At 38.3% G+C, this 21,303-nt stretch overlaps 2 long non-coding RNA genes across 3 annotated transcripts in view; one reads left to right on the forward strand and one right to left on the reverse strand.

Moving 5' to 3' along the window:
• The first annotated feature begins 205 nt into the window (after nt 1-205).
• The window catches only part of LOC134473005 (uncharacterized), a 38,646-nt gene continuing 17,548 nt past the window's right edge, over nt 206-21,303 (forward strand). Inside the window, exon 1 of the long non-coding RNA XR_010043091.1 lies at nt 206-703. This is a non-coding gene — a long non-coding RNA (uncharacterized LOC134473005). The remainder of the gene's footprint in view (nt 704-21,303) is intronic.
• On the reverse strand, nt 3,037-9,266 carry LOC111758243 (uncharacterized). 2 transcript variants are annotated; one of them, XR_002792447.2, is made up of 3 exons: nt 8,600-9,266; nt 8,048-8,206; nt 3,037-7,490 (listed from the first exon to the last, which is right to left on the reverse strand). It is a non-coding gene; the product is annotated as an uncharacterized LOC111758243 (long non-coding RNA). The 2 variants fall into 2 exon arrangements; XR_002792448.2 differs by lacking the exon at nt 3,037-7,490 and adding an exon at nt 7,581-7,889 and having other exon boundaries at nt 8,600-9,261.

A 21,303-nucleotide genomic window follows, 5' to 3' on the forward strand; every position in this document is an offset into this window, starting at 1 on the left:
CTTCTTCCAGGAGGCTCCAGTTTCTTTCTTTGTTGGTTGCAATTCTTCTGAAATGCACTTGTTAGATGACCCTTCCCACTGCTGTGTGCTAGTGAGTTGCACACGGGGACAGCGTATGCTGGCCCTTCCCCTCTGGGTCATTCATGCTCCTGTGGCCTGCACTGTATTACTTTGCACTGTCTCCCCTTCAGGTCAGTCAAGCTGCTGTAGCCTGCACTGTATTACCCTGTGCTGCCTCCGCCTAGGTCAGTCATGCTGCTGTGGCCTGAACTGCATATTACTTTGCGCCGCCTCCCCTCTGGGTCAGTCAAACTTCTGAGGCTCCACTGGGTTAGTGTGGTTAGTGTGCACCACCACTGTAAGGACTTGATTTCAGATAACTTATTGGGTCTCAGCCAGATCATGTGACCCAGGCCTAGCTCACTCCAACAATCCTGTTCGGCAAGAGAACAACTGACTGAAGTCACTGCTGCCCCTTGTACTTGCCAGTCCTGCACAGCCCCAGAATGTCATCTGCTGGAGCCCCCTTTGTATGCAATGGCTCCCCTCCTGTCACTCACCACAGGTTGATGTAGGTACCCTGTCTACTCAGCTCTCTGTTCAGCTCACCGACCCCCAAACTCAATGTAAGTGTGCCTCCAGTGAGTCAAAGCAGTGGGACCTTGGACAGCTCAGCAAGTCGTGGTGGGACCCTGGATGTTTGGTAAGTCGCCTGCTGCAGCGGGAACACTGAACCTTTACTGTTCCAATAATAGCACCGGGATTGTATGTTTGGTTGGTTCATCTCAACTCAATTTCTTCTTGGGACAAGAGAATTCATCTCCTTCTATTTGGGACTCCACACACTGTATTATGTTGAATTCTAAGTTGACTATCTCAGGGAGCATCTGTAGCCAGTTGTTATCTATCTGCCATCTTTGCTCCTTCCCCTCAATCAAAACTTTTTTAAGAAAAAAATTTCTCTTGACTTTATATAAAGTGAATAAGGAATAATATATTATGCTACTCTTTTCTGAGTAATCATAAATCATCTTTTTCATTTCTACTTTTATAACAGATACAGAGCAGCCATGGTCCATAGTTTAAAGGGACATTCTAAATATTAGAATGGCACTATTGAATCTGATTTTTAATGTGCCAGTGTAATTAAAATCAGTGGCTGATATTTCCTGGACTTATGTAAGATGGTCACTGTGGAAAGAGGGTCACTTTCAGACTTTTCCTAAAACCATGAGAAAACGAAGCCATACTGATACCAGTCTGTAAGTACATGGTATGCTTTATGACAGCTCAAGAGCTGCAGTGTATCCTTACATATCTGAGAAACTGAGTTTATGGGAAAATAAGCGAATAAGGATTTTGTAATGTGTGCTTTTATTGTAAATAAAAGGATCTCTAGATGTGCTCATCATCATCATCATCATCATCATCATCATCTCTCTCTCTCTCTCTCTCTCTCTCTCTCTCTCTCTCTCTCTGTGTGTGTGTGTGTGTGTGTGTGTGTGTGTTTGTGCATTGGGGCTTAAGCCTGGGACATTCACAATTAGCCACACCAGTCTGTTTCATTTCCCAGATTTTGAGACTGCATCTCACTGTGCTGTTCACTCGCCCAGCTTCATCTCCAACTGTCTATTCTCCTGCCTCAGCCACCACTGTGTTGTGGTTACAAGTGTGCACCAAGTGTCTTGGATGATTTTACCTTCTGAGTGTGTGTGTTATTTCTGAATACTTCAAGAGGTGGAAAAGTTCCTTATTGGACCTGTCTGGACTCTTAAGGCCCTGTTCCTCATCTGTCTCACAGGAGTCAGCAGTAAGTGAAACAGAAGAAAATAATTTCATCTCATCCAAATCCTGTGTATTTGGGGGAAAAGCAATAGAGAAAGTCTAAGTGGCATCCATCTCGGGAGCAAGGATTCCATTGTTACAGGCTGAGTCTCTATTGGAAGACAGTGCAAAGTTCTCTTCTCCAGTAGGAGAAACCACCCCGACATCACAATTACTGCTCATCAGAGCAACTTTCTGCTAGTAACACTGTGGATCTAGGAAACATTTCTAGCAACTGTCATTTCCAGGTGAACTACTTTGATGTTAGAAAATGTGTTCCCCCGTAAGCTTCCTGGCCCAGTGATTAATCTCCATAAGGGCACTGCTTTCAAAAGGATTGGAAGGAAGATTTTAAAAAATGCTTAGTTTAGCTAGGGAAGTAGGTGTCCTGTTGAAGACAAGTGGAGAAGGGGAAAATGATTGTGCCTTAGCTAATAAGTATGCAGTTCCTGGGCGGTGGTGAATATACTGTCCTAGCTATCTCCACATGGAGATATTAACTGTAAGTCTGAATACATGTTAACATATTTATGTGTGTATTATAAATATTTATGTGAAGAAATGTATCCATATATAAGTATTTATATATTAATTTGTATTTATATATACACATAAGTGAATACACACCTATAAATGTGTACACATAGCTATATATAAATGCATATGTGTACATACTCACTTATTAAGTTAATTAAAATTGTTCTTAGGGAAGTGAGTCCTTTAAAATCTATTTTTGTTTGGGGCATTTGAGTCAGGTTCTCACTTTGTAGTTTAGGCTGGCCTTGAGTTCACTGTGTTGCCCAGGCTAGGATCAAGCAGGTCAGCCACTCATCCTGGTTCCATCAGAAACTGTTGGCTCGCTGCACAGAGAGCTTAGAGTTTGGGGTCTCTCTTCAGTTCATTGAATGTGGGTCTGGAAGAGATTTCACTGTTGCCATCATTAACTTCTAATTTGAAGATATGGCACATAATGACTGTCAAGAATGTTGTAGTGATTCTCCATATGTGACTCACCCTGGAGGACAAACTCATTTTAGTGTCTGTCTTGCTGTTTGCTGACCATGTGACACAGGAGTTGCACTCTCTTTGTCTACATAAAGAGTCTGCCCATTCCTCCTGATAAGAAAGGTGACAGCGTTCAGCAGAAAATTAAATGATTGGTGTCCCTTACATCCTTTATTATGGAAGAGTCTTACAGGAAAACTCAGTAAAGACATTCACATTACTTTTTTATTTGTACAGTAAGACTTTGTATGCAATTATGTCTTGAACATTCAAAAGTCATCATTTTACAGTTCTGGAGGTCATAAGTACATCTCAGTCCTTAGTGTGATAGAGCCAGGATGCTGTCAGGATGAACTCACTCTGGACGATCTAGAAGGGAATCTGTGATTCTTCAGCTCCTAGAGGTGTGCCTGAGACTGTGTCCCTTACCTTTCCATCTGTCAGAATTTTATCTCCCGGCCCCTCTCTAGGCTGCTCCTGTGTGTGCTGCCTCCTTGTGTGCTTTCCAGATGTCAGCACTGAAGATCCTCAGTCCACAGGAATTAAGGGTTCCCCAGATATTCTACTTCACAGTCAGTTAATTTCAAATTCAGTTCATTAAAAGAAGTCTGTTTCTGAAGAAGAAAAACTTGCAATGTGCTAACTAATTCCATTCATGCATCCACTTTCAAATGGAAATAAGCACTGACTGTTCTTTGAAGCATAGAAGCGATGAAGATGAGTCTCATGGACCACTTGTAATTGTTGAAGTTCTGCACTGGATCTTCAAGTTGTCTCTCTATGAAGTGGCCTTTCTTTACTTGCTTGGTATGCAGGTGTTTACTGCGATAACAGACATGTTGAATGCTATCAGGTAAAACACCTGGTGATGTGGGTGGTGCCATGCACAGATGTAATGGGGATGCACCAAGATGAGAGCTTCACCTACACTTGAGAAACCCACAGAATTATGAAAACAAGAATAATTGATATATATTCTACAAAGCTTAAAACAACCTTTTCTATAGAGAAAAACAACAATTCAAATAGTTTGTGATGTTCTCATTACAGGAAAGCTGCATATGAACATGTGAAACATCCAGAGAGTTTATGCAGGGGTAGGCAAGCAGTGAGTCTTAGGTGTGTTTGTGGTGAGTGAACAGAGTGCACCCTGGAATGTCTAAGGATGCTGGACCTGCTCTAAAGACCAAATAGGTTTTTGAAGATGTATGTGTGTGTGTGTGTGTGTGTGTATGTATGTATGTATGTATGTATCAAAATCAATAGAAATATGTCCTGAAATGTTTACTTTTCATAAACATAAATTTTAATACTACATAACTATCCTAAAAGGAAAAAAAGTCCCATGACCGTGGATATGCTCTAACACTGAGCTTCTTGGACCCCAGTGCAAAGAAAGTAAAGTATTATGTTATAGATTTCTCATTTGTGGAAGAATTCCTGTTCTTAAATCTGGCTCATTGTTTTTGTAGTGCAAAATTTTGAGGATCATGTTTCTCTCAGGGAATTGCATGGGAGTGTTAAGAACTGAGTTGAGTAATAGTCTTAACTATAATTTCGTAGACAATGCAAAAGTAAGATCTACATGGTATTTTGCTCTACAATTGGAGACAGTGCATACACAGTGTTAAATGGTGAGACTGGAATATGGACCTGAGCTCATGTGCAAAATCTCATCAGTGGACAGAGTGTGGTCTCCCAACAATGAGCCCTAATGTCACTTGATTTGTGGACTTCCTAAGCCTCGGGTGATGTGAAGGTCCTGAACCTGTCTGAGAGCTGATTAGAGCATTTCAAGAGCTGAAGTCTTCATTTGCTGGCAAAAAACTTAACAATCCTGATGCGTGAATGCTTGAGGGTATCTTTCTCTGGCCAGAGGTTTTCTTCCCAATGGAGGAGGTATGGAGGAGATCTCATCAGATGCAGCATGACATCCCCAGCTGTTCATCTTAGCCATCCTGTGTAAGTCAAGGAATTGTCCCCAATGCTGTGATTTTTCATTTGAATGTATGAATGATCCATCTCTCATATGAAACACAAAATAATGATAATAAAAATAATTCACCCAAAATAAAGAAATACATGAAATCAGCTATGTTCTTAAAGTTTTCAGTGATTTATTGCTGTGGTCCCCAAGACCCAAGCCTGGTTGCCATCCTTGGCTGCTGAGTTTCGAATCTGGTACAGAACCCTGAACACTCCTCATGTCCTGATCCATGTCCACAGATTCAGAGGAGACTGGTCTGGTGATGGATGAAGATGGGAGCTTTCTTCTATCTGTTTCTTCTGTTTGTGGATATTTAAGAGTGAAGCCAGGCTCTCAGGATCCTAATGAAGCACTCTGCCACTGAGCTAAACCTGCAGTCTTGGAATTGGGACTTTTCTGAGCTCTGCAAAGAGTTCCTGTGTGGTCTGCCCTGCCTGCTCTCTACTGACTAACTGTACATCTTACCAGACCTGCTTTCTCCCAATGTCTGTTCCCTTGGCCTGCTTTTTACCCATGGATTGCTGAATTCTTCTCCTCCTCACTTCCTTGCCAGGTACCATTGCCCCTGCTCAGCAGGCTCCCCATTGTGACTCTGACCCTGATGAGAGTGTGGTGGCTCTTTCACTTAGAAGGTGGTATCTGGAAGTGGAGCATTTAATCATGACCGTTGTGATCAGGTGCTGGGTTGAGAGCAGGAGTATAAGCGGATATCACAAGATCATTAGCCCACATTAGACACTGGGTTTTGTGTAACATGGAGAATGGTTTGTGTTCTGTACTTGGCTGGGGTAGGGTTGTGTGTGAGGTTGGATTCTTATGACTAGAAGAGCATGTGAGGAAGACAACAGAAAGGATCTTGCACAAAAACTGTTCTGTGTGAGCCTGTTTTCAATAATTGGACAGATTAAATGTACAGAGCTTCCTCAAATATCTGTGCTTGGTGGAAAGACAGCCTGTTTAACAGATAGCATTAGGAAAACTGGCTACACAGTGAGAATATTCAGCCTAAACCTGTATTTCTCATCATACAGTAAAATATAATAAATATGAATCAAAAGCCTGGACTTTAATACAGAAGCACTTAATCTTCAGGTAGATAATAATATAGATAAAATTTTGAGAGCATAAGAATAAATAAAGCCTTTTTGAACAGAACCCCAGTGTACCAGAAATAACATCAAGAAACAACAAATTAAATTATATTAAATTAAAATGCTTCTGTGTAGTTAAAGATGCAGCTGAAAGAGTGAAAAAACAAAATGTAGAACGAGGAGAATTCTTTGCCCCATGCTCATTAGGAAGGAGATTAATACTGACAACATGTAAAAAACTCTAAAATCAACAGACCTCCTAAATAAGAGTCAATCAAAAATGGGTAAATGAAAGGGCCAGAGAGTTTTTAGAAAAAGAATAATAAGTTTTTAGAAGAAGAACAATAAGTTATTAGAAGAAGAAGAATAAATGGTAAATATATAAAGAAATTTTCAGTATTACCAGCTCTGAGAAAAATGCAAATTAAAACAACAGTGAGGTTACATTTTCTCACAGGAAAAATGGCCACCCTATAGAAATCAAATAACACGAAATATTGGTGAGGCTGTGGGGAAAAATACACTCTTCTGTTTGGTTGGTAGAGATGGAAACTAGTACAACCAGCATGGATCTCTATATGCAGAGCCTGCAAAAACCTAAAAATAGAAATTCAGCTTGACTCCACTCTTCTGGTTCTAGTTATTTTCCACAAAGGGTTCAGGACATCTAATTACAATGATTCATTCATAGCCATGTTCAGAGCAGCACAACTTATAAGCACTCAATATTGGATGCAGCTCATAACTATGGACAGATGAATGGATATAAAGAAATGTACTTACACAGTGGAGTACTCCCAAGCCATAAAAATGAATGAGTCATTTGTACGAAAATGAATGCAGCTTGAGACCCTTATGTTAGATGAAATATATCAACACACAACCGTACATATCCCATTGTTTCTCTTAGATGTGAAATCCAAAGTATTAATAGATTAAATAGCAAAATAAGACAGATAATACAAAATAAGCTGCTAAATGCTCTGCAAATTGATAGGGAAACTAGAGAGACAGGGAAGAGAAGATAAAGGTTGCAAGAGGAATTAAAAATAATTAAAATGTGTTATGTACATAATGCCAACTACCCACACTGTACATAGAAGTACAGCAAGTGCACATTAATAAACATAACATATGACAATACAAGCTTAGACCTAAAAACATTCCACAAAGTGTTTAATGTTCTACCTATTAAATCACATACTTATTTTCTTGATCCTGGCTTGATGACCCGGTGTATAGGAGAGTGTAAGTGCTACCCAGGCGGAGGGGATACCAGGAAGCAGGAAAGGATGGCGACAAAATAAGGATCATTCAACTTCTCTCATGTCAACCCCAATATGTGATGAGGCAGAGTCACAATTTAGATGCTCACCTTTGCCTTGCTACATTGATGAGAGAGATGTCACAGGACTAAAGTTTCTTTTAGCCAGGATCTTTAATCACCATGGAGTCAGTAAGACTAAGATCCCTTCAAGAAGCATCACTTCTCGATGATCCATGGAGTCTCAGGAGCTCACTATTGCCAGCCCTCAACTTTGCTATTCTGAGATGCAGGAAGCTCTCCAGGAGCTGCAGACAGGCTGAGAGAAGCATGGTCACCATATACCCATTGGATTATCATGTGATATAAAGAAGGTGCAATATCGATTATAAATCATGAGACACTACAATTTAATAGTCATTTTAGGCTAAATTTATTGTGTGTCTTGTTTGGCTTTATCCATTTTCTTTAAAAAAAAATACCCAGAAATTTGAGGGCTCAAAGGAACCCCTGGAAGAGAGTTTCAGCCTTCTCTCTGTGTCAGAGGCCTCAGCAGAGCACAGGTCTTGGCTGCTCTGCTGTTTTCCTCCCTCTCAGGCCTGGGCAGAGGCCTCAGCTGCAACTTATTGTTCTGATTCTTCAGTCTCTTCCTCTCATGCAGAGCAGCCTGTGCTGTGGGTCTCCCCAGGCAGGGAGCTTTGTGTTTGGTGCTCTAGCACTGTGGGATGAATATATAAATCTTGCATACAATAATAAACCCCATCATCCTCAGCCTCCACCCTGCTGATATTCAGTGTGAAATCTGTTCCTGACCCACTGCCACTGAACCTGTCTTGGGTCCAGGATAACTTTTTGGAAAACAGAAAAATTATATACCTTGGAGCCTGGCCTGGCTTGTGCACCACCCAATTCAAATAGGTGTTTCCATCACTATGTAGGAGGCTCTGATTGAACCTGCAGGAGATGGAGGTCAGCTCTCCAGGGCCACAGACACAGAGAGTGGGGTCTGGGTCATGACAACATCTCCTGTGGATCCTAAAATGATGAAGGAGAAGTGAAATATCAGGAAGGAACATTATGAGCCATTTTGATAGATTTCTGTTTTATCATTATCAAGTGAAGTTAGTATCTTTATTTTAAAGTGCAGTGGAAAATTTTCAAATTTGAGATTGTATCCAAGGTTTTTAATCACAAGGTTCCCTCTAGAATTCATCTGGGCAGCCCTCTCATTCTTTGAGGCAATCTTCATGAGAAGCCTGGTCCTCAGTCCTTCAGGAATTTCCTTCCCTCACTGATCTAAACTCACACTCCCATGCTTCAAGTCAGGGATGTGCATCTCATGTATGTACTGAACTTAGCCAGGCAGCAGATGAACCCCAAAACTCACCCCCTCTCTCCATGCCCCTCCTCATCTCCTGGTGTCCTTACCAATGATCCAGAGCAGTAGCAGCCCCAGGAGCTGAAGAGGGAGCCTCATTATGAGAATTGGGACTGAAGCATCCTAATCAGGTAAGGCAAAGCTAGAGCCAGATTTTATGTGAGACTTGCCAGGGAATGTCCTCCCTGGGGCAAAATGAAAATTCCCTGGTGGGTGCAGTGGTGCAGAAAGAGTGAAGAGCGTGGGGGGAGGCTTCTCATGTGAGCCCAGTGGTATAAAATCTCTTCTGTATTTGGAGGAAAACAATAGAGCTACAGTCCATGCTGTGTGCAGCAGTGGGTACAAGGAATTCTTGGAAAACCTGTGTCTCCATAAGGGACACAGTGTTTAGGGCCGTGCCCATTCCAGACAGGACTGTGGTCCCCAGGATACAGAGATATGTGCAGATCACTCTCTGGGAGGGGAAAATTCATGTTTCTTAGCCTGCATCTTTTGTCCATGCGGATGTGCAGTTGAGATCTGTTTGTGATGAGGTAAGCCTAAGCAAAAAGTGCTTCAGGGAACCTGAAAAATATCCGAGGTGCCAGATCTGTCCTGTACCTGAAATACAGGTGTAAATATACAGCTGTGATTTCCAAAACTAGAATAAGCTAAGGGGAACCTGCCCTCACTGATGATTACCTTGGCGATGACCTGTGTGGTGCACAAGATGATTCCTCACCATTCTCTTGGCTGATTGCTGTTCTGTTATGGCAAGCAAAGCAGCAATAGGCAGATTGGGACAGTCAGATTTTGAGTGTGTGCGTGTGTGTGTTTGTGTGTGTGTGTGTGTGTGTGTGTGTCTGTGTGTCTGTGTAGTTTTTATTTTCAAGATAACATGGTAGAGAAGATTGAGGATAGTGTGTGGTGACTGTAAGACAGAAATTGTTTGAAATATCTGGAAACTATCACTCCAGTGATGATAAAGAACACACATTTATAGCATGTGATACCTTCCTGTGGCCACTTGGAATCCCTTCCCATCCTCTCTCCCATATGGTTCTTCGCCTTTTCTCAATATGAGGAAGGTGCAACCTTTCTGCACATAGTCTTTTCCTTGTTTGAAGGCCAAATACAATCAGTGTGACCTTGTCAATGATAGGGAAAAGACACAGCCCAGCACCTCAGTCCACACCATGTGAGAGAGTGCACTTGTGCTGGACTCAGGAATGGACCACTTGAAACTTCCAGCTGAACTGAGTTGCATGGCTCTGGGTACGGCACACCTAACTGAGGATTATTACCAACAACATCAAAGCAGAACTAAAGAGGAAGATGCTGTTTTTCTCCTGGTGAAGGTTTTCACACTGGATTTCCTGATACGAACTCACTTGTCCTCATTGTTAGAGGAGCTCCTGTCCTCCCTGTCACTGAGGACAGCTGTGGTTCTTTTTAAGGGAACTGGGTCTTTCCCCTCAGTGTGGCTTCCTGGCTCCAGTGCAGAGGCCCACATCTGCTGGCATTGGTCCTTCACCCTTCTGGGTAAGTCTTTCTGGTTTCCACCACTGATCTTTGGGCTACTGAGTGCAGATCCTTGATGCAGACTTGTATGATGTATTGTTATGTCCTCTAAGCATTAGCTGGATATGAGTGGACTCTGTCATGGGCTCTAGGTATATAACTGGACAGGTGGAGAGCATTGCTGTGAGACCCAGCCCTTAGCTGGGTTCTATGCATGTCTAGTGTGTGGATGGATCTCCTGCATAGTTTTTCATTTGAAACTTTGGGTGCATATGATAAAATATTGCTGTAAATTATGTGCCCTGTGTTAATTCCTTTGCTTTGCAGACCCTGAGAATTACACCAACTTTTATTGTCTATATAAAAGCCTAAAGCCAGCTAGGTAGACTGGCACATTCCTATAATTCCATTTGGGTTTTGGGGCTACTTGGAGAAATTAAGAAGATTATTTTGAAAAATATTGGAAAACACTGAGGCTGTCAGTCAGGGTGAGTACATTTACCTGAGCTTACTGGAGGCTCTGGACTCCATGCCCACGACCAACAAAGATTCGTAAAGTCTTATCTCTCACCATGGTCCCTCAGTAGGCAGATTATTAGCTTCACAGTGAAGAAATATGGGTGTCATCAAATCCTTCACTCAGCAAGTGAGTATACTTGCTGAGGATAACTCAATAACACTTTGAGTATTTTCATCCACTTATTTGAATCAAAGGAAAAATTTTGAATTTCTTGTAATAAAAGACAAACACCTGACATCCTAAATGCCATTTAAAGTAAGTCAGGCAGTTCTACTCTAAAAAGATCAGAAGACTTATCTACAATTGTCTTGCTTTTCTTAATAAAACGGAAAACTATTTTACAAAGTTAAACTGTGCAGAACAAATTTCTTTTGGAATTTTCTGGGGGCGCACATTATGGTAACTGCCACCTCCATCCAAAAATTTTAGCACTCAAAATGAAAATTCTAGTTGTTTACACATTTTTAAAAATTCATTGCTTGAATTAGTTTTTCCAACTCCCAATTCTGGTTGGAGCATGTTGCTATGTGTATTTTTTACTGTTTTCATTCATACTTGAATTATGAATTTTTTGGTCTTTGTTGATATAAGATTTTGCTGTGCAGTTCAGGTTGGCCTGGAACTCATTTTGTGGTCTAGGATGACTTAGAACTTGCAGTGACCCTACTGCCTCAGCCTCTCAAATGCTGTTTTATAGGCAGTTGCTCCAACACCTGGCTCAAATTTTGAATATCGACAATTTCTGACCTTGTGGTCTTTTGTTCTTAAAGTATTATCTATAAACTATTTACATTGTGAGTTATCACTGAATGATGCCAACTATTGCCCATCATTGTTTCTTTTTGTGTCACTAATCCATTTATTTTTTCCCTTTTGATTTATTTTTAATTTCTTGTGTTGCTGGTTTGCTGGTCATGAATTCCCTTAATGACTCCTTGTCATGGAACTTCTGTATTTTTTCCTAAACATGGAAATATATTTTGGTAGGATATTATAATGTGCATTGAAATGCTTTTGAACTTGATAACTCCTCTAGCCTCTCCTGGCTTTAAAATTTATTTTAAGAAATCTGCTGTTGTTCTGATAGGTTTATCTTTTGAAGTTACTTGATATTTCTCTCTAGGGGTTTTTAGTATTCTTTCTTTGTTCTGATTTTCTTTGATTTTTTCTATAATGTGTTGTGGAGAGATTCCTTTGTGAACGTATCTCCTTGGGGTTTTAAATGCCTCATTATCTGGATGTTCATTTCAGTGTCTAGATTTGAAAATTTTCTGCAATAATTTTGGGGAAAAATATTTAGAACTTTCCTTTGTTTCTTCAGTCTTTTATTGACTTCTGTACTGCTCAGGTTGTGTCTTTAGAGTCATTGATGAACTCTAAGATCGATTTTTCATCATTTCTTTTGTTACAAGAAGAATCCCTGAGATATCTACTACACCCTTCCTGTCCTGAAGTTCTGGTACTTTCTCTTCTAATTGGTCATGTATTCTGGCACGGTGCTCAGCTGTGCTTTTCATTTCCAGGAACTGTGCTTTCTTCATTTTTACAACCATCAATTATTTCCTAGGTCATTAATTCATATTCTGAATTGTCTTGTGGCATTCAGTCAGCTGTCTGTGTCTTCTTGAAGGCTGCCAAATATCTTATTAATTAAAATGTTCAGCTTGTTTACATCCTGTTTGAGCTCACTGAACATGGTATGCATTTTCTTCTTTGATTTCTCCAAACATTTGACCATTTGGTTTCTGAGTTGCTTCCTGGACACTTTCTCCACTTTATTGACTGCCAGATAGATTTTTAGGAGTTACATCCTTTTTAGGCATCTTATTGAGTTACTTGTTCTATATTCCTGTTTTTATCATAAATGTTGTAGATCAGTTGGGCTAGAAACTTCTGCTGTTAGAGATAACCAACAGCAAACTGCAAAGAGAAGAGTTTCTGGTAATATCTACCTGAAAAGAACATTAAAGAGTTTGAGAAACAGTGGCATTAGGTCCTCTCTAATTTTTTTATACAATTCAGTGTGAACCATATGGGCTTTCAGATTTATTTACTTGTAGGTCTTTAATTACATCTTCAATTTCATCAACTGAAATTGATTTATTTAATATTCATATCTTGTTGATTCAGCTTTGGTAATTGCTATATCAAGAAATCTGTGTATTTCTACTCCATTTTCCATTTTACTGGCATGTAAGCTGTTGAAAGAGGTATGGATTCTGGGAGATCAGTTGCCACTTCACCATTTTCCTTCCTAATTGCATGGATTTGAGACTTTTCCTTCTTTCTTTTGATTACTCTGGCTATGGATTTTTCCACCCTGTTTAATATTTCAAAGAGCCAATTTTTGCATTCATTGATTCTTTGCATTGTTTTCTTAGTCTCCATTGCATTAATTTCTGTTCTGACTGAAAGTTTCTTACTTCATGTGATCTTAAATCTGACACGCTCTTGTTTTTCCTTAAGCTAGATGTTCAGCATTATGTTTTCTCTGTGAGCTTACTCTGTTTTCCTGATGTGGGTTTTCAGTGCTATAAATTTTCCTCTTAGGACTGTTTTCACTGTGTCTCATAAATTCTGGTATGTTGTATTGCCATTATCATTTAATTGTAGAAGCTGTCTAATTTCTTTTTAAATTCCATCTTTGACTCACTGGGTATTCAGCTTGGTGTCATTTAATTTTCATGTGTTTATGAACATTTTTTTGCCTTTTTGCCTTTTTATCGGTACCAGGGATCAAACTCACGACTGCCTGCTTGCAAGGCAGGTGCTTATGCCGCTGAGTTAAATCCCCGGCCCCTGAACTTCTTGTGGTTTCTTTTTTTTTCTACCTGTAGCCAAACTCAGAGTCTTGTATTTGCCAGGAAGGTCCTTATATACTGAGCTATATCCATGGACCAGCTGTTTTGGTTTCTTTTTAAAATTTTTAAAAAGATACTAAGACAAAACAGAACAGAACAATGTAAGCAACACTGTACTTCACCACTAGACAACATGATATTAACAGTAGTACCATTATGTCTCTTTCTTTGAAATAGTTGAGCACACCTTCACATACAATAGTATCAAACATAACAAAATAGTTTAAAACCATTAAAGAGAATGAAAGTATTACAGGGCATGCAGAACCAAGTAATAGAGAATGAACAACGGCTACTATATTGTCTCATTGTCCAAAAAAATTAGTTTATATTATCACGCATATTTAAAATCCAGTAAGATGCAACATAATAGTACCAATGGAAACAGAAAAACAAAAGCATGATAGGACTTCCAAGCAAGATGATATTAACTCATCAGTGGATATCATAATGTTTTGTTTTCTTCAAAATAGCTGTTCATACAATCACAGATACTAAAATCAAACAAAACAGAATAAAACTGTTTCAACTAATCAATGAAAACGTTATAAGACTTCAAAGCAATGTAATGGGGAATCATGATAACCATAAAATCTTATGCACTCTTACTATTTCTTACACTAGGAAGACCATATGGTATTTATACATGTGAGTTTGATTTATTTCACTTATGAGTATGGTCTCAAGTTGTGTCCATTTATTTATAAATATCTTAATGTTATCATTCTTTATAGCTGAGTAGTACTTTATAGTATAAAAATAACCACAACTTTTTATCCATTCCTCAGTTGATGGACACTTCCAAGATCTGGCTATTACAAACTATGCTGCTATAAACATGGCAGAATATATATCACTGTGATATGATAGTTTCATTTCCCTGGGAATATACCTAGAAGTGGAATAGTTAGGTTAAATGGGACTTCCGATTCCTAATTTTTGAGGAATGTCGAGACTGACCCCTACCATGGTTTCACCAGTCTGCCCTCCCACCAACATTGCAAGAGAATTCCTTTTTCCCCACAGCCTCTCCAGCATTTTTTGGTAGTTTTCTTGACCCTGGCCATTCTTTCTGGAATGAGATGAAATCTCAGTGTGGTTTTAATTTGAATTTCTCTAAGGACTAATGATGATGACTATTTTTTCCTGTATGTATTTGCCATTTGTATTTCTTCATCTGAAAACTGTGTATTCATCTCAGATGCCCATTTTTTGGACTGGGTTTTTGAATTTCATGGGTTTGATTGTTTTAATTCTTTATATGTTTTAGACAAAAGTCCTTTGTCTGAGGGACAGTTCACTACGATTTCTTCCCAGTTTATGGGTTTTCTTTTCACTATGCTGTAGATTTCTTTTGATATGTAGAACTTTTTAATAAGTCGTGATACTAGTTATTGATTCTGGGAAGTATTTCCCATACCATTTGATTCCTCTTCTTGAATTCTCTACCTAACGATATATCTTCAAGATTTTTTACCTACTTTGTCTTCCAACAGATATAGTGTTTCTGTTTTAATTTTCAGATCTTTGGTCCATTTAGATTTTAGTTTCGTACATGGTGATAGGCATGGGTCTAGTCTTAGTTTTTGGCATATGGAAAACCAGTTTTGCCAGCACCATTTATTAAAGAGATTGTCTTTCTTACAGTGAACATGTTTGGCCCCTTTATCAAAGATAAGGTGATAGAGTGTGTTTGCAGTTGTGTTTGTATCTTCTAACCTTTTACATTGATTTTCAGATCTGTTTTTATTCCAGTACCATGTTGATTTTATTACTATAGCTTTGTAGTATAACTTCAAGTCAGGGATTTTGATGCCTCCTGCCTTGCCTTTGCTGCTTCGAATTGTCTTTGCTATTCTAGGTCTCTTAAGGTTCCAGATGAATTTTAGGAGTGATTTCTCTAGATTTATGAGGTATGTTGATGGTATTTTCATTAGGATTGCACTTAATCTGTATACAAGTTTTGAGAGAATGCCATTTTCACAATATTTATTCTTCCTACCCATGACCAAGGGATGTCTTTCCACTTTCTGAGATCCTCTTCAATTTCTTTTTCAAGGGATTCTAATCTTCCCTGTATAGATCTTTTACTTCTGTCATGAGATTAATTCCTAGACATTTCATTTTTTGGATGCTACTGTGAAGGTTGTGGCTTCACTTATTTCTCTCTCAGTGATTTTGTTGTCAGTGTATAGGAATGCTATTGATTTTTGAGTATTGACTTTGTTTCCAGCTACATTGCTGAATTTATTTACTATATCTAGGAGTCCTTCAAAGGAGTTTTAGGGTTCTTCCATGTAGAGTATCATATCATCTGCAAATAATGATAATTTAGCTTCCTCTTTTCCTATCTTTATTCTGTTATTTCTCTCGTCTAATTTCTCTGTGTAGTATCTCTAGTAATGTGTTGAATAGGAGCAGTGATAAGGGATATTATTGCCTTGTATCTGATTTTAAGGTAAAAGCTTTCAGTATTTGGCCATTTATAATGATGCTGGTTGTTGGTTTGTAGTAGATGACCTTTATCATATTGAGGTAAAGAGCACCTATTTCATTTTGCTGTAAGATTCTTATCATGAATGAGTGTTGGACCTTCAAAAGCTTTTTCTGCATCTATAGAAACGAACATGTGATTCTTACTTTTTGGCTCTATTGATATGGTGGATTATATACACAGATTTATGTATGTTGAACCATCCCTGCATACCTGGTATGAATCCCACTTGGTCATGTCATATAATCTTCTTGATGATTTGCTGTATCTTGTTTGCCAATATTTTACTGAGAAATTTTGCATCTATATTCATTAAGGATATTGGACTGTAGTACTCTTTTATAGTAGGGTCTTTCTCAGTTTTTGGTACTAGAGAAATATTTCCTTCCAGGAATAACTTGGGAAAAATTGCTTCCCTTTTGATTTCACTGAAGAGTTTGAGGAGTGTTGGCATTACATTTTGTTTGTATTTCTTGTAGAATTCTACAGTAAACCCATCTGGGCTTGGACTGTTTTTTGTAGGTAAGGACTTAATTACATTTTCAATTTCATTAGTAGAAAATGGGTTATTCAACAATTTTGCATCTTCTTGAGCCAGATATAGTAGTTTATGTGTTTCTAGAAATCTGTCCATTTCTTCTGTGTTATCGGACCTATGAGAGTAGAGGTTTTTGAAATTGGTGTTGATGATCTTCTTGATTTCCACAGAGTCTGTAGTGATTTCACCTTATTCATTCCTTGTTGCATGTATTTGAACTTTTCTTTTCTTTTGTTAATGTTTTGCTAGGGGCTTATTAATTCTACTTATTCATTCAAGGAACCAACTATTTGATTCATTGATTCTTTGGATTGTTTTCTTAGTCTCTATTGCATTAACTTCTGATCTGAGTTTTATAATTTCCTGCCTTCTCTTGGCTTTGGGCTTGACTTGCTCTTCTTTTTCTAGATGTTTGAGGTGTAGCACCAAGGTGTTTATTTGGGTTCATTATGTTTCCTAATACGGGAACTCAGTGCAATAAGTTTTCCTCTGAGGACTGCTTTCATTGCATCCTAAAGATTCTGGTAAATTGTGTTTGTATTTTCATTTCTTTGTAGGTACTGTTAAATTTCTTCTTTAATTTGCCCTGTGGTCCACTGATTGTTCAAAAGTGTATTATTCAATTTCCATGGTTTGTGGAGCTTCTGCAGTTTCTTTATTATTAATTTGTAGTTTCATGGTACTATGATCTGAAAACATGCATGGAATAATTTCAATTCTTGTATTTACTTAAATATGTTCTGTGGGTTAATAGAAGAATGTTTATTCTGATGTTGTTTGATGGAACTCTCTGTATATATCTATCAAATCCATTTTTTTCACATATGTGATTCAGTTCTGTTATTTCTTTGTTGATGTTGTCTGGTTGATCTGTCCTTTGGTGTCAATGGTGTGTTAAGTTCTCTTGTTATAATTGTGTTACTGCTAATTTGGTTTTTCATTTCTGTTAATACTTGCTTTATATAACTGGGTGCTCTGGAATTTGATGCATATATATTTAAGGTTGTTATCTCATCCTCTTGAAGTTTACCCCTAACCAGGATGTAACAACCTTCTTTATCTCTTCTGATCATTATTGGTTTGAAGTTGACATTGTATGCAAACAGAATAGCTACCCCCACTTGTTTTTGGGTTTCTGTTGCATATAGTATTGTTTTCCATCCGTTGACTTTCAGTTTGTGAGTATCCTTTTGGGTTACATGGGTTTCTTGTAGATAGCATATGGTTTTTATGTTGTTTCTTGATCCATTCTGCCAGTCTGTTTCTTTTAATTGGTGCATTGAGACCATTTACATTAATGGTTATAACTGTTATATGTTGGTTTATTATTGACATGTTATTTTTCTGCTGTTAAATCTTAACCTTTCCATTCTGTTTAATTGTCTGTTTTGCTTAGTGGTTTTTTTTCTAAGTGTATCTAAATTGTGTTTTAGTTTTCATTGCAGGATTGGCTTGATGATCATGAAGTTCTTCAGCTGTTCTTTGTCATGGAAGTGTCTTATTTCTCCATCCATTTTGAAGGACAGTTTTTCAGGGTACATCACGCTGGGTTGGAAATCATTTTCTTTAGGATCTGAAATACCCCCAGCTCTTCTTGACTTCATCATTTGCGTTGAGAAGTGTGTTGTGATTCTGATAGGTTTTCTTTATCGGTGATCTGTCTTTTCTCTTTGACAGCTTTTAATATTGTATTCTTATATTGGGATTCTGGGATAGTGATTATTATATGTCTGCATGTAGTTTTATTTTGGCTATGAATATTTGGAGTTCTACAAGCTTCACTGATCCTGATGTCAGTCTCCATTGTCATGTTTGAGAAATTTTCAGCTATTACTTCTCTAAATATCCTCTTGACGTCCTTTATGTTGTCCTGTTCTTTTTCATTTATCCCTGTCAATCTTATGTTGTTTTTCTTTGTGTTATCTTCCAGCTGTTGAATTGTTATTTCCTGATTCCTTGTTATTTTAAAAAGATCTTTCTTTTCCTATTCACTAGCTGCAATCTTGTCTTCGAGGTCTGAAATTCTATCTTCACTTTCATTGAGATGGCTTTTACCACTTTCAGAGGAATTTTTGATTTCCTGTATATGTCTTTGCATCTGCTTTATGTATTGTGTTTTTTTTAATATTGTTCATCCAGGGATTCTACCTTTTTGTTTGGTTCTTCCAATTTTTTAACTGTGTCTTCTTTAAATATGTTCAACATCTCTCTCTTTTTTTTATCATTTCTTCTTTACCTGGGAGATTATTTCTAGTTTTAATTGCTTTAAAGCTTCCTGGAGTTGCTTCTTTATTTCACTTGCTCTTATTTCAGTTGTATGGTATATATTTTATTCTATTTACATAAGTCCTAAGGTTTCTTGGGATGGGCTGGAGGTTTGAGATTGCATTTTGGTCTTCTGCTTTGTCATTTTCCTATATTTCTGTTTTTCAAGTATTGTTCCAAGGCTTCCTGTTGATGTGCTGGAAATTGTCTCTTTTGCCTTAGGCTCCTGGTTCTGAATGGAGGTTGCTGAGCCTGGTCCACTTAGGCTCTCAGGCCCTCCTATGCCACCTTCAGTGCTCCAGGTAGCTGGGCAGGGATCTAACCACTGTTGATGATGAGCTAAAAGCTCTCCCTGGGCAAAGATCAATGCCTTGGAACTCACTTCACTTGCTCTCAAATCCTGTAATTGAAGAAGGTCACTGTGGTGTAATATAGCCTCCCAAGGCTAGTCTAGTGTTCCTGGGCTCTTAATGGGCCCTTGAGCTTCAGAAGAGATGATCTTAATGTCTCCTGGGGCTCATGGTGGCATGTGGACTTACCCTAGCCACCAGCTGAGTTTCCCAGTTTGGGAGAATGTCATTGGGCGTGTCCTGGGCAGGCCTGAATCCTGCCAAGCGCAGCCTAGTGTATGGTATACTTTAGAGAATGTCACATGTACTGCTGAGAAGAATGCATATTCTGATGTTGTTGGATGGACCACTCTGCATATGTTGTTGTTGGATGGACCACTCTGTATACGTATATCAAGTCCATTTTTTCACAGCTGTGAATCAGTTCTGTTATTCTTTGCTGATTTTCTGTCTAGTTGATCTATCCCTTGGTGTCAATGGTGCATTAAGGTCTCTTGTTATAATTGTGTTATTGTTTACTTGATTTTTCATTTTTATTAATGCTTGCTTTGTATAGCTTGGGTTCTGGAATTTGGTGCCTATACATTTGAGATTGTTATCTCTTCTTCTTGAAATTTTCCACTAATTCGTATGTAGTGACCTTCTTATCTCTTCAAATAATTCTTGGTTTGAAGTTCACATTGTCTGAAAACATAATAGCTACCCCTGCTTTTTTTGGGGGGGTTCCTGTTGCGTGAAGTATTGTTTCCCATCCTTTGACTTTCAGTTTATGAGTTTCCTTTTGGATTAGATGGGTTTCTGGTAGACAGCATATGGTTGGATATTGTTTCTTGATCGATTCTGCCAGTCTGTTTCTTTTAATTGGTGCATTGAGACCATTTATATTAATGGTTACAACTGTTATATATTGGTTTATTGTTGACATGTTATATTTCTGCTTTTGAATCTTTACCTTTTCATTCTGTGTAATTGTCTGCTTTGCTTAGTTGATTTTTTCTAAGTGCATCTAAACTGTCTTTCAGTATTCTTTGCAGGATTGGCTTGGTGATCATGAAGTTCTTCAGCTGTTCATTGTCATGGAAGTATCTTATTTCTCCATCCATTTTGAAAGACAGTTTTGCAGGGTACATTAGTCTAGGTTGGAAATCATTTTCCTTCAAGATGTGCAATACCTTGCGCCATGTTCTTCTTGACTTCATTGTTTGTGTTGAGAAGTGTGCTGTAATCCTGATAGGTTTTCCTTTATAGGTGATCTGTCATTTTTCTCTAACAGCTTTTAATTTTCTATTCTTATGTTGGAGTTCTAGAATGGTGATTATTATATGTCTGCTTGTAGTTTTATTTTGGTTATGGATATTTGAAATTCTTTATACTTCACTAATCTGAATGTCAGTTTCCATTCTCATGTTTATAAATTTTCAGCTTCAGTCCTGTAATTGGCCTCTTGATATCATTTGTATTGTCCCTTTCTTTTTCATTTGTCCCTATCAATCTTATGTTGTTCTTTTTTGCATCATCTTGCAGTTGTTGTATTGTTATTTCCTGGTTCCTTCTTATTTTTAAAAGACCTTTCCTTTCCTGTGCACTAGCTGCATTCTTGCCTTCAAGGTCTGAAATTCTATCTTCAATATTGTTGAGGTCGTTTGGGCAACTTTCAATGGTATTTTTTATTTCCTGTATATCTCTTTGAATCTGCTTCATTTATTCTCTTTATGTCTTATATTCTTTATCTAGGGTTTCTTTATTTTTGCTTTGTTCCTCTAATTTTTAACTGTGTCTTCTTCAAATATGTTTGGCATTTCTTTCATTACTTTTAACATTTCTTCTTTTACTTGGGAGATTATTTCTAATTTGCATTCATTTAATCCTTTTTGGAGTTACTTCTGTATTTCAGTTGCTATTATTTCAGGTATTTCAAGTATATTACATGTATTTTCTTCTAGGTGCATGACTCTTAGGCTTTCTTGGGATGGACCAGGGTTTTGAGATTATTTTGGTAATTCTTCTTGTCATTTTCCTATATTTCTGTGTTTTAAGTGATGTTCCAAAGCTGTTGGAAATTTTCTCCTATGCCCTTGGTTCCTGGGACTGAATGGAGTTTGCTGTGCATTGTCTATTCAGACTCACAAGACCTCCTGTGCCACCTCCTGTGTTTCAGAAAGCTGGGCAGACTCTAACAACTGTGGGCTACAGCCTGAAGCTCTCCCCAGGCAAGCACTGATGCAC

The sequence above is a fragment of the Cavia porcellus genome, unplaced genomic scaffold, assembly GCF_034190915.1.
Source record: "Cavia porcellus strain 051 isolate PalLab524CR breed Dunkin Hartley unplaced genomic scaffold, mCavPor4.1 scaffold_25, whole genome shotgun sequence".
In the NCBI taxonomy this organism is placed as follows: domain Eukaryota; kingdom Metazoa; phylum Chordata; class Mammalia; order Rodentia; family Caviidae; genus Cavia; species Cavia porcellus.